This window comes from Bufo gargarizans, chromosome 5, assembly GCF_014858855.1.
Source record: "Bufo gargarizans isolate SCDJY-AF-19 chromosome 5, ASM1485885v1, whole genome shotgun sequence".
NCBI classification, from domain to species: domain Eukaryota; kingdom Metazoa; phylum Chordata; class Amphibia; order Anura; family Bufonidae; genus Bufo; species Bufo gargarizans.
The window spans coordinates 379,598,861-379,611,309 of NC_058084.1; the positions used below are offsets into that span (position 1 = coordinate 379,598,861).

The 12,449-nt window shown below is 44.1% G+C and overlaps 1 protein-coding gene across 1 annotated transcript in view; it reads right to left on the minus strand.

Annotated features, from left to right (window-relative positions):
• Positions 1–10,080, minus strand: part of ENTPD3 (ectonucleoside triphosphate diphosphohydrolase 3) — a 54,781-nt gene extending 44,701 nt beyond the window's left edge. The window contains exon 1 of the mRNA XM_044294410.1: positions 9,939–10,080. The gene's annotated coding sequence lies outside the window, so the exon portion shown is untranslated. The remainder of the gene's footprint in view (positions 1–9,938) is intronic.
• Positions 10,081–12,449: the final 2,369 nt, after the last annotated feature.

Sequence of the window (12,449 nt, forward strand, 5' to 3'; positions counted from 1 at the left end):
CAGCGCTACAGCCAGGGAGAAGGATCACCCATGGAGAAACAGGGCAGACACCTCCCTGGTGAACCGATAGTAGCAATTACCATGCAGTGTGGGAGAAGGTAACGGGGCCACAGCGGGCGAACAAAGTGGCGCCCAGGGTTAATAGTAAGTGCAGTGAAATCCCTGGGTGCCGCTCTACATGTCCAGATAGTTATCTTACAATGTTCGGACCCATGAAAGGTCCTCTTTAAGGTTCACTGTATGATCTGAACTTTTATGTGTACTTTTAGTACAATTTTCTGAATTTGTTGTAATTTTCTCCAAGATCCTATAACAGAATTTTATAAGTATAATATTGCCAAGGTTATTCTAGGAAGCAAAGGCTATTGTGTTTAGCCAGAACTTGGAAACCTTATCATTAATACTAAAAATAAGCCAGGAAGAAACAAGTGATGATATGAAAGTGAGTGTGATTAATGTTCCTGAGCTACAGCATCACCCATAGATTTATTATTTGCCCTTGTGCCTAATACTAAGTCAAGTTTTTCATAGGGGACTAAATTTACTAATGACACATTTTGCAAATAGAATCCTTACTTACTCAAAAAATACTGTATGGATATAATCATCTGGCACACTCAGATAATCAAGTGCGTTGGAAACTAAACCCTTCAAGGAATTTATCGAGCAGTGTAATGAGTGCTTTAACCCCACTGGCATTTCATAGAATTTAGAGACACTTAGGCCTCATGCACACGACCGTTTCGTTTTTTGCGGTCCGCAAACCGCAGATCCGCAAAAAACGGAAGCCGCCCGTGTGCCTTTTGCAATTAGCGGAACGGAACAGGTGGCCCATTGTAGAAATGCCTATTTTTGTCTGCAAAATGGACAAGAATAGGACATGTTCTATTTTTTGGGCGGGGCCACGGAACAGAGTGCTGTCCACATCTTTTGCGGCCCCGTTGAAGTGAATAGGTCCGCATCCGAGCCTCAAAAATGGCGGCTCGGATGCGGACCCAAACAACGGCCATGTGCATGAGGCCTAAGAGGTGAAAAAGAAAAAGTACATTTTGTTTCCAATAAAATTTTGCCTTGGCCCCACATTTTTCATTTTCACAAGGGGTAACAGGAGAAAAAGCAGCCACAATTGGTTCCCCATTTTTTCCTGAATCCGGCATGGGAACACTGTATGGGAACACTGCGCGAATCAGAAAGAAAGAAGCTCCATTTGGCTTATGGAGGGCAGATTTTGCTGAAATGTTTCTTGGCTGCTGTGTCACGTCTGCAGAGCCCCTGAGGTACCAGTACAGTGTTAAACCCCAAAAATATGCCATTTTGTGAAAGTAAACCCTTCAAGGAATTCACTTAGAGTTAGGACTGATTTAGACGGCCCTAGTGCTTTGCGGATCTGAAAACACGGATACCGGCCGTGTGCATTCAACAATTTGCGGACCGCACATGGCCGCAACCATTATATAAAATGTCTATTCTTGTCCGAGATTTCGGACAACCTCTATCTTTTCCGCTGAACCACGGATGCAGACAGCACACGGTGTGCTGTCCGCATGTTTTTGCGGCCCCATTGAAACAAAATTGCTGAACGGATGCTGACTCATTCATACGGCCATCTGAATGAATCCTTATAGTGATTGGCTTGTCCCCACAGATCTTTTATAGAATTTTTTAAGATTCAGACATGAAATGAAAAATAACTTTGTATTTCAATTCTATGTAGATTTAGCCTCAAATGTTTCATTTTTAAAAGTGGTAGTAGGAGAAAGAGTTCCCCGAATATTGGTACATCATTTTTCCCGAGTATGAGAATACCCCCTATGTGGTTATAAATTGCTGTTTGGGCACACTGCAAGGGTCAGAAGAGAAAGAGCACCATGTGCATTCGAGGCTTAGATTGGTGATTTATACAGCACTGGCCGACAACTGCAGAGGCTTTAAGGTTAAATTTAAAATAAAATAAATGAACTTCCTCAGGAAATTACTCCATTTTAGAAACCACATCTCTAACAGAAATTAGCAACTGGTGTTGTGAGCATTTTGACCCAACAGGTGCTTTTTTCCAACAATTTGAAACCAGAGTTCTGGAATGCAGTGGTTCATAAATCCCCCATCCTTTGTGTTGGAGAAGTAAATTCCTAAGTATGGAGGATGCATGGGAGAAAGCTTGAAGTTGGTGAATTGAAGAAGAGACAGAGATAGCAGAAAAGATGGGCTTCCAAACCAGTGATTCAGGGGCAGATTTATTCAGACCAGTGTTTTAGACGCCAGTCTTAATAAAGCTTCTGCACTGGTGGTGGATGTGGCGCCAGCCTCTCCTTAACTTCGGTGCATCCAGCGCCAGTTCTAAATGTAAGACAGCTTCCGAGCTGTATTACATTTAGACCATTTTCTACGCCTAAGGATACTTTCACACTAGCGTTAAAGTTTTCTGGTACTGAGTTCCATCACAGGGGCTCAGTACTGGAAAAAACACTTCAGTTTTATCCTAATGCATTCTGAATGGAAAGCATTCCGTTCAGTATGCATCAGGATGTCTTCAGTTCAGTCCCTCTTACGGTATTTGGCCGGAGAAAATACTGCAGCATGCGGAATGCCAGATCATTAATTTCCATTGAAATGTATTAATGCCGGATCCGGTACCAAGTGTTCCGGAAAACCGTTTTTCCAGATGACACCGGAGAGACCTATTCAGTATTTCAATGCATTTGTCAGCCGGATCCGCATACGGATCCGGAAACAAATGCTATCCCTTTTCATACGGATTTCCGGATCCAGCAGGCAGTTCCGGCAACTGAACTGCCTGCCGGAATCCTCTAACGCAAGTGTGAAGGTACCCTAAAACAGGCATGGAAAATGATGAATGAGATGGGCCTGCCGGCCTGTCCCCTTCCCCGCCCATAATTTTAGACCTGGCGTGATCGGGGCGAGGTCGCAGAAAGTGGCACAATTAACCGTTGCATCGCCATTCGCCATTCGCCATCTGAGCCTGAAATACGCTTAATTTAGGCGTATTTCAGATTAGTAAATTACTCGCTCAGTCTACAGAGGTACTATGTATACTGACTAAAAATGAATACCTTTTAATTTCTCAAATGAGCATTTATTTTACTGTATTTGCATGAAACTTCTAGGAAACTCAGACATGATACAACAAGCTGTTTGATACTAATTACCTTGTGGAATTTGTACGCCTTTCATGATGTTTTTAGACTTTTCCACCCACACAGTTCATATTTGTCAAGCAGGTATGTGCAGTTGTCATGATTTGTAATATGTTTAGCTAGAGGACATTTTACTACCAACATGTTGATATGACATTGAGAACAGAAAGTGACACATATAGACACACTACTTAATATATGTACAGTATCAGGGCCCGCGTCATAACCCGGCATCCCTGGGCAAGTGCCGGGGCCCAATGCTCCTGGGGGGGCCCACTGAGCTGCTATGAGCACTTCCATCAATACAGATGGGAGCTCTCACTGCTGTCATTTCACTTACGCAGTACCCCCCTGGTGGGCCCTCTGAGCTGCAGAGACTCAGGACACGCCCCCTCTACACAGGACACGCCCCCTCTACACAGGACACATGCTGCCTGAGGAGAGAGACCGCAGGGCTGGAGCTGGAGCAGAGAAGTGTGTAGACAGTCTGTGAGTGAGTCTGCACTGTGACTGTCTCTTGTCTGTGGGACAGAAGGGGGGGGGGGACTCTTCGATCTACTGCTGCTTCATTCTATTTAGTTGTGTTACTGTTTCATTAAGCAGTTTGTCTCCATGACACCTGCCCCCCCCCCCCATATCCTGTCCTATCTCATCCTCATGGGGCCCCTGCTGTCTCCTTTCCTCCCTCATGCATCCAGAGCTCCTGTTTCACCCTCCTATCTCCTATTGCTGCCCTGCACAGACCTCCTGCCACTACTTCTTGTATGAATCCCCCTCAGAGCCCCTTCAACCTACTTGCTGTGTCCACCCCTCCTGTCCATCCAGGGCCCCTGTCTCACTCCTCTGCCTCTCATTATGGTGGCATCTGAACCAAATTCACCATAAGGACCTTCTAACGTCACAGGGTCATGTGACTGTGCCCCCCACCCCGCACTATGCCCCTTTATACCCTGCATTGTGCCCTCTTACCACACCCTGTGCAGTGCCCATAGTCATTCCCTGTATGGTGCCCTCTTATACCCTTTTATCCTGTCATTGTATGGTGGTTTTATCATTGTATGGCGGTGTTATCACTATATGGCGGTGGTATCCAATAACTGCATGGCCATAACTGTATCCCCTTCCATGCCCACACCACTTTTTTTAGACCTGGCATGAGTCGGGAAAAGATACAGATTGCAGTGCTAAGGACCTTTGCGCCACAATCTGTGTCAGAAATACGCCTAATATAGACGTATTTCTATATAATAAATGACCCCCTAATTGTATTATTATACTATACTATGTTATACTGTGCCCTGTATTTCCCAGTAGAAAATGATCCTTGGTAAACACAGTCCTCATCCCTGACCACCAGGACCAGGTAGCGCTCTGTCAGTACATGGCGGCCTCTCCTCTCCGCCACGCTGCTCCGCTGTGTACTGGGGCTTATTCTGACACTAGGGCTGGGTTCACATCCCATTTGTGCTATCCATTTAATGTATACCAAAAATGTCTGCGTTAACAGATGCCTCAGACGGATGCCGTACAGTGGCGTCCGTTCGCCATACAGTTCCATTGTAAAAAAACATATACGTTAATGTATGCATTTTTTACTTGACTCTGCAGCATACAAAAACATGGAGTGCTGCACATTTGTATACATCAAACCGATAGGAAAAACGTGATGTGAACACACATTGGGGGGGAGGGGGGCGTACTAAAATTTGCAGTGGGGCCCAGTCAGTTCTAGCTACATCACTGCACATCTCCTTCTCTCCTCCAGGCCTGGCTCACTGCTGCAGCGGCCGCCGGAGAGAAGGAGCGCAGGGAGCTGCGGTTAGTGAATGACAGGACCACCAGCTCCCCTGCAATGATAGGTATGTGAGGGGGCCACTGGGGGGGTCATTCATCACACTGTGAGGGCCCCTTACACAGTATAATGACTCCCAGTGCCCCCCATTTAGTATAATGATCCCCATTGACCCTCCATTTAGCATAATGACCACCAGAGCCCCCATTAAATATAATAACCCCTCGTGCCCCCTCCATACAGTATAACCCCCAGTGTGGGGGGCGACTGGGGGTCATTATTCTGAATGGAGGGTCACTGTGGGGTCATTATACTGTGAGGGCACTTTACATAGTATAATGACCCCCAGTGTCCCCCATTTAGTATAATGATCACCAATGACCCTCCATTCAGTATAATGACCCCCAGAGCCCCCTCCATACAGTATTCCCCCAGTGTGGGGGCTACTGGGGGGTCATTATTCTGAATGGGGGCGACTGGGGGTTATTATTCTGAATGCAGGGCCACAGGTGGTCATTATACAGTGGGGGGGGGGGGGAATTGGGGGTTTATTATACTGTGTGAATGGCCACTAGTAGTCATTATACTGTATAGGGGCCACTGGGGGTCATTATACTGTGTGGGGGCCACAGGGGGACATGTCAATGTAAAAAAATGCCTCATGGGGGCCCACTGGGGTTTATCGCCCAAGGGCCCACATGAACCTGGAGCCGGCCCTGTACAGTATATTCCATAGCTTGCACCATGACCCATCATATATATAACCTAAAACACATCAGCACAAGTGAAAAAATGGAAGGTTCGGGTGCAATCTTTCCAGGCCGTGGGTTAAGAGCCAATGGATACTATTAGAGATGAGCGAATTTCCTTATTCTTCTACTATTGTATCTAGAGTTGAGCGAATTTCCTGTTATGAGTTTCATTCACACTTTGTTTAGTAATAAAAGCAGAATTGCGTTATGGATTCCGTTACCATAGACCATAACAGAATTCTATGACGGAATGCATAACGGAATGCCTGTATTCGAGGAAGAAATGTGGCGTGAAAAAATTCCTGAAAGATCGTGATCGGTGATCACTTTAACGTTTGGTCAAATCAAATCAAAGAAAAACAACAGTAGAACTCAGGGCTATGTTTAGTAGTGAAAGTAAGAGCATTACCACACGCACAATGCGAAGGGAACTCAAGGGATTGGGACTGAACAGCCGTGTAGCCGTAAGAAAACCACTAATCAGTGAGGCAAACCAGCGGAAAAAAAAAAAGGCTTCAATTTGCTAGGGAGCATAAAGATTGGACTCTGGAGCAATGGAAGAAGGTCATGTGGTCTGATGAGTCCAGATTTACCCTGTTCCAGAGTGATGGGTGCATCAGGGTAAGAAGAGAGGCAGATTAAGTGATGCCCCCATCATGCCTAGTGCCTACTGTACAAGCCTGTGGGGGCAGTGCTATGATCTGGGGTTACTGCCGTTGGTCAGATCTAGGTTCAACAACAGTATGTGCTCCAAGAATGAGGTCATCTGACTACCTGAACATACTGAATGACCAGGTTATTCCATCAATTGATTTTTTTCCTCCCTGATGGCACGGGCATATTCCAAGATGACAATGCCAGGATTCATCAGGCTCAAATTGTGAAAGAGTGGTTCAGGGAGCATGAGACATCATTTTCACACATGGATTGGCCACCACAGAGTCCAGACCTTAACCCCATTGAGAATCTTTGGGATGTGCTGGAGAAGGCTTTGCGCACCAGTCAGACGCTACCATCATCAATGCAAGATCTTACTGAAAAATGTATGCAACACTGGATGGAAATAAATCTTGTGACATTGCAGAAGCTTATCGAAGCAATGCCACAGCGAATGCGTGCCGTAATCAAAGCTAAAAGCGGTCCAACAAAATATTAGAGTGTGTGACTTTTTTTTGGTGACGACTTTATTTTTTGGGACAGGCAGTGTATATTGCTAATGAATGAGCTTCTGATGGAGCCGTGGCCAGAACCACATGGTGCCTCCTGGCCAATCTGGGTACACGTTCGGAATACACACATTCATTTACATAACGTGCATGTCTTAAATAAGGACACCCATGGGGATTTGCCATTCATAAATCGCCCTCTGCTGTATGTCATGAAAACATCTGATAGACGCTCTAAATTAAAGTGGCCTTTCCTTGTGAAAAACTCTTGTCTTTAGGATCCATTAGAAATGGAAGCCATTATACAAGTATACTGAGACAATGACATCTAAATCCTTTTGTTTGGGAAATGAATGTAATGATGACAGGATTACAGTGTAAGGGCTCACGCACACTAATTCATTATCTTTCCGTGTCCATTCCATTTCTTTTGCAGACCCATTGAAGTGAATGGTTAAGCATGCGATCTGCAAAAAAATGGAATTTACTCCGTATGCATTCCGTTTCATTATGCCCATATGTCCGTTCCGCAAAAAAATAAAACATGTCCTATTATTGTCCGCATTACAGACAAGGATAGTCCTGCTCTATGAAGGGCCAACTGTTCCGTTCTGCAAAATACGGAATGCACATGGATATCATCCATATTTTTCATGGATCAATTTTTTGCAGACCGCAAAATACATACGGTCGGGTGCATGAGCCCTAAGGGCCAGGGGCAGACTGGGAAGTTAAAGTGGCCCTGGAAAAAATACTAAAAGTGGCCCCGTTTTGTAGTCGGTTATAAATTGATGGAAGGCAGGACCAACCCAAGTAGGTAGGGCCAGCAATACCATATTGTAGCACATTATACCACCCCAACAGAGCCAAATACCACAGTCCATCACAAAATACTGCCAGCAGAACAAAATACATCCCCAAAAACTTCCACTGGCCGGCCGTGAGGAGGGCTCACGTGGCCCCCTGGGCATAGGCTCACCATGAAATTTCCCTGTAAGGTCTATGGCCAATCCGCCACTGGTAAGGGCCCAATTACACCAAATGATTTTGGGCTAATAATCGGTGATGAGCATTCATATGAATGCTCGCTCCCAATAATTGGCTCGTATAATTGAGAAGCTGATCAACACTTGTTCATCAGTTGATGGGCATCTTTCGTCAGGATGAAAGATGCCCAATTATCGGCAGCACATCTATCTATGTAATCAGGGATGTGCTGCCGATAATGAATAGAAGAGAACGAAGGAGGAATGGCTGTGATGCAGGTCAGCCACATTTATTTTCATTTGTGCCTGTGAAGGGCTGCAGTGACATCAAACCTGAGGTTAAGGCCTCATGCACACGACCGTTGTTTTGGTCTGCATCCGAGCTGCCATTTTTGCGGCTCTGATGTGGACTCATTCACTTCAATGGGGCCGCAAAAGATGCGGATAGCACTCCGTGTGCTGTCCTCATCCGTTGCACCGTTCCGTGGCGCGCAAAAAAAATATAGCATGTCCTATTCTTGTCCATTTTGCGGACAAGAATAGGTATGTCTACAATGGGCCGCCCGTTCCGTTCCGCAAATTGCGGAAGGCACACGGGCGGCTTCCGTTTTTGCGGATCCGCGGTTTGCGGACTGCAAAATACAGCACGGTCATGGGCATGTAGCCTAACATGGAGGGACCTGAGACAAGCAGCAGAGGCCAGGGGAGAACGAGCTGGGACCCAGCGATGAAGATCAGGTAGGTATGATCACCAATGTGGGTCCCGCCAGTCTGTGAGCTCTGGAAATTAGCGCACAACCCCTTTAAAGTAAAGAACCAAGGAAAAAAATTATGTCTTCTAGTTTCTGAATTATCATTCAAAATGATATCATTCCGCCTGTTAGTTGTAAACGGAAGCCATGACGAATGGAAGGATATTGCTAATTGCCAACTAGTTAATGGTGATTGCTTTGCGCAAACAGTTTTTAATGTAAGCGATGTATCCTGTTTGTCCAATGTATGATAGGCTAATAAGATTTGCTGTATGATAAAATGGATTCTGTTTAGCAGTATGCCTCAAATCCCCATCCGCTGATTTGCAGCTATTTTAGTCCCACGTTAACAATTCGGGTGACACATAACACATTTCACAGCAGGAAAATGGAGGAGTTAATTAGAATCCACATACAGTACTGTACATGAAATCTAAGGAAAACTCACATTTCTGCAACCAGAGAATAAAAAACATCATGGAAACGTTATACAGTAGCATTATAAAATGATGTAAACTTGGTATAAATGAATACTACATCTGCATACATAAAAGAATACTTGGAAAGTATCTTGTATGTGCAATCCACCATATTTACTGAGGATGAATGAAAAAGCATCCAAAAAATGTTAACGTTCCGCAGAAGCACAACAAGCTAAATGTCACATCAAGGAAAGGGTTAATAATGATGATGTGACGATGCCCCTTGGTATATAGGATATAGCTGCTCATATATTAGTAATCTGGGCAGCTGACTTGAATGAGTTGCTGTATGCCAGGGATAGGCAACCTCCGGCACTCCAGCTGTTGTGAAACTACAACTCCCAGCATGCATACTTCCTCTGCTCTTCTCAGAATGCTCCTAGAAATAGAGCATGCTGGGAATTGTAGTTTCACAACAGCTGGAGTGCCAAAGGTTGCTGACTTCTGTTGTAGGCTATCTGGTCATACTGCAGTTTGGGAAGACATTAAAATGTTGATGGCGATGACGATAACAGTGGCACATGCCCATTGGCACAGATCTCTCGTTTGATTTGATTGACAGCTGACGTGGTCTTTCGATTATTAAACCACTAGTGTACGGGCAGTTTAAGACTTTAGAGATAGGCGAACACGTCATGATGACAATAATAGGATAAAAAATCAGTACCCAGTTTACAAGTCCAATACATTTTTTTACGTAATTCTGAACATTTCCCTTCCGTGTAATGATTATCACTATACTCCACATTATTGGAAAATCATGACATATAAATAAAAAAGCTATATACTAACAAGCTATGGGAAGCCGTATATGTTGTGACAGTACAGAAGTCATTTAATAATTGATTCTTACCGTTCTCCCAGCAAAGTCAGCAAATAGTCTGGATGTGACAGTCACAGAGAATTGCTGATCAGTCGGAGGCAGCAAGAAAACACAGAATCATCCCAGTGCGTTGATCAGAAGTAAAGAAGTAAGGCGGCCAGCGTGTAGTGAGCAGCGTGGGGATGAATGGGTGCAGATTGTGTTCTACAGATAGGGCTGCTATGCTAACCACACCTCCAGCAGAGGAGTATCCAAGGCCCTAACAAAAGAGGCAAAGGGGGAAGAATAATTCCACAGCAGGTAGGCAGAGCACATACACATTCCTCAGCACCCCCGCCCGTATTGTCCCTTACAAAAATCTGGGGTCCTAATGTGAAAATATCACCATTTCTGGGACAAAATATTTTACATAATTTGTACTTGAAACTTGTACATGAGTATGGAAGTTGTGAACAGTTAGCAGATATTCTGTGGCCAAATAAGGGTATATTCACACATAGCAGTTGTCGTGCAGTTAAAACCGCATCTCAGAAACCGCGAATGATCTTGCCACAGTATTGCGATGCTGTAACTGACTGCACGTGAAACTTGTGTATCTTAGGGAGCGTTCACACGACCGTGTTGGTTTTGCGGTCCGCAAATCACGGATCCGTGTGTTCCATATGTCTTCAGTTATCTTTCCATTTCCGTTCCGTAAGTCCGTATAATACGGACGTGGTGCTTCCGTGTGTCATCCGTTTTTCACGGTCCACCAAAAACTGAAATAGGGTTTCCTAGAATGTTTTCAGTCCAGGGGTCCGCAAAAAACGGATGACATACGGATGCATTTCCGTGTGCTATCCGTTTTTTACGGATCCAATGACTTTCTATGGGGCCACGGACGGCAATTTGCGGCCAAGTATAGGACATGTTCTAAAATAAAAGCAACGGACACACGGAACGGACAGCACACGGATGACAAGGCATTCCGCAATTTTTGTGGACCCATAGAAATGAATGGGTCCATGCATTGTCTGCAAAAATTGCGGAATGGACACGGAAGAAAAACACGGTCGTGTGAATGCTCCCTAAGGGCGCGTTCAAATCACTGGTTAGCTTTCCGTTCTTCTGATCCGTCAAAATAACAGATAATAAAGGGATCCATTATTTTGAGCATCATTTATGATAATTTTGTGTCACTTTCCTCAGAAATCAGTTATTTTTCACAGGAGAAAGAATCTAGCAAAAAGTACTTTTTGTCACGTCAAAAATAACTGATCTCTGATGGAAGTGACACAAAATGATCATAACTAAAGCTAAAAAAAAAAACGGATAGATTTTTTTTTTTCTTCTGTTCTTCTGACAAATCAGAAGAACGGAAATCTAAACGCTGATGTGAATGCACCCTCTTTCACACGAGCGAGTTTTCCGTCCGGATACGATGCATGCAGTGAACGCATAGCAACCGGACTGAATCCTGACTAATTCATTTCTATGGATCTGTGTACAGAAGTGTTGTTTTTCACGCATTATCTCTGCATTCAGGAAAAATTGCAGCGTATTATATATTGTGGGTTTTTCACGCCACCCTAGCCCCATAGAAATAAATGGGGTTTGTGTGAAAAACGGAAGGCATCCGGATGCAATGTGTGTTTTTCACTGATGTAGGAGATGTAGATTGTTAGTCTTCAGGTTTTTTTCACACACGTGAAAAACTCATGCATTAGGCTACATGCACACGACTGTATGTGTTTTGCGGTCCGCAGATTGCGGATCCACAAAAAAAAAGGATGACATCCATATGCCCTCTGTTTTTTTTTTTTTTGCGGATACATTGTAACAATGCCTAAAACTGACAAGAATAGGACATGTTCTATTTTTGGCGGGGCTACGGAACGGACATACTGATGCGGATAGCACATGGTGTGCTGTCCGCATTTTCTGCTGACCCATTGAAATGAATGGGTCCGCATCCTATTCGCAAAATAAACGGAACGGACACGGCAACAAACAACGTTCGTGTGCATGTAGCCTTATGGATACAATCTGGATGTAAAAACGCGGAACGCATTCGCAGACAAAATTGATTGAACTTATGTGGAAAACCATCATTTTTTTCTTAAACAGATCCTGACACAATCCATATCGCTCGTGTGAAAGAGCCTATCTCATCACCGTTTTGCTTTACGCACTTTCGATTCGTCAGAAGAACAGAAAACAACAACAAAAGCGGATCCTGTATTTTAAACATCTGTTATGCTCAGGTTTGCACATTTTCCTTTTATTTTAGTCATTTTCATCTGAGATTATTTCAGATGGGAAAAAAATAAAACTTAGGGTAGGACTTTCATTTTACGTCTAAAATAACAGATCTCAGAAGGAAATGGCTAAAACGGATGCAAAATGTGCATAACTGAGCATAACGGATGCTGCTTAAAATACAAGATCCTTTTTTTTTTTTTTTTTCGTATGGTGGATCAGAAGAACGGAAAACAAAATGGTGATGTGAACCTAGCCTATGTTTCATATGTAAAAATCACATATCCAATTACCATGTTGCAG